Genomic DNA, 1,878 nt, shown 5'->3' with positions numbered 1-1,878 from the left:
ATGGCTGCGTGGTCCCATATCCTCATCTCTCCCAAGTGGTCATTCTCTCTTTCTCCCCTTACCCATCTGTCTATCGCCTCCTTTGAATTCCATGCTGTCACAGTTACCAGCCCTTTCAAGCTTAACATCCTTATCATTTATCGCCCTCCAGGTTCCCTCGGAGAGTTCATCAATGAGCTTGATGCCTTGATAAGCTCCTCTTTCCTGAGGACGGCTCACCTCACAGTTCTGGGCGACTTTAACCTCCCACGACTTCCTTTGACTCAATCCTCTCTGCCTCCTTTCCACTCCTCTCCTTTTTTGACCTCTCCCTCTCACCTTCCCCCTACTCACAAGGCAGGCAATACGCTCGACCTCATCTTTACTAGATGCTGTTCTTCCACTAACCTCACTGCAACTCTCCAAGTCTCCGACCACTACCTTGTATCCTTTTCCCTCTCGCTCTCATCCAACACTTCCCACACTGCCCCTACTGATGGTAGGTATCGCGTCGTCCCAACCTTCGTCTTCTCTCCCCCGCTACTCTCTCCTCTTCCATCCTATCATCTCTTCCCTCTGCTCAAACCTTTCCTCCAACCTATCTCCTGATTCTGCCTCCTCAACCCTCCTCTCCTCCTTTCTGCATCCTTTGGACTCTCTATGTCCCCTATCCTCCAGGCCGGCTGGGTCCTCCCTCCCGCCTCCGTGGCTCGACGAAATTGCGAAATCACAGAACAGGGCTCGGGCAGCCGAGGCGAAATGGAGGAAACTCGCCTCCTGCGGACCTGGCATCCTTTCACTCCCTCCTCTCTACATTTTCCTGTCGCTGCTGCTAAAGCCACTTTCTACCACTCTAAATTCCAAGCATCTGCCTCTAACCCTAGGAAGCTCTTTTGCCACCTTCTCCTCCCTCCTGAATCCCCCCTCCCCCCTCTCTGCAGATGACTTCGCTAACCATTTTGAAAAGAAGGTCGACGACATCCGAACCTCGTTTGCTGTCAAACGACACCGCTGGTTCTGCTCACACTGCCCTACCCTGTGCCTCTGACCTCCTTTCCTCTCTCTCCAGATGAAATCTCGCGTCTTTGTGACGGCCGCCGCCCCAACAACCTGCCCGCTTGACCCTATCCCCTCCTCTCTTCTCCAGACCATTTCCGGAGACCTTCCCCTTACCTCACCTCGCTCATCAACTCATCCCTGACCGCTGGCTACGTCCCTTCCGTCTTCAAGAGAGCGAGAGTTGCACCCCTTCTGAAAAAACCTACACTCGATCCCTCCGATGTCAACAACTACAGACCAGTATCCCTTCTTTCTCTTTCTCTCCAAAACCCTTGAACGTGCCGCCCCCTGGCCAGCCTCCCGCTATCTCTCTCAGAATGACCTTTCTTGATCCAAACTAGTCAGGCTCAAGACTAGTCATTCAACTGAGACTGCTCTCTCTCTGTATCACACGGAGGCGCCTCCGCACTGCTAAAGCTAACTCTCTCTGCTCATCCTCTTCAGACCTATCGCCGCCTTTCTGCTGCCTTCGATACTGTGAACCATCAGATCCTCCTCTCCACCCTCTCCGAGTTGGGCATCTCTCGGCGCGGCCCACGCTTGGATTGCGTCCTACCTGACAGGTCGCTCCTACCAGGTGGCGTGGCGAGAATCCGTCTCCTCACCACGTGCTCTCACCACTGGTGTCCCCCAGGGCTCTGTTCTAGGCCCTCTCCTATTCTCGCTATACACCAAGTCACTTGGCTCTGTCATAACCTCACATGGTCTCTCCTATCATTGCTATGCAGACGACACACAATTAATCTTCTCCTTTCCCCCTTCTGATGACCAGGTGGCGAATCGCATCTCTGCATGTCTGGCAGACATATCAGTGTGGATGACGGATCACCACCTCAAGCT

This window comes from Oncorhynchus nerka, unplaced genomic scaffold (genome assembly GCF_034236695.1).
Source record: "Oncorhynchus nerka isolate Pitt River unplaced genomic scaffold, Oner_Uvic_2.0 unplaced_scaffold_5665, whole genome shotgun sequence".
NCBI classification, from domain to species: Eukaryota; Metazoa; Chordata; class Actinopteri; order Salmoniformes; family Salmonidae; genus Oncorhynchus; species Oncorhynchus nerka.
Note: the sequence above shows the minus strand (reverse complement) of the source record.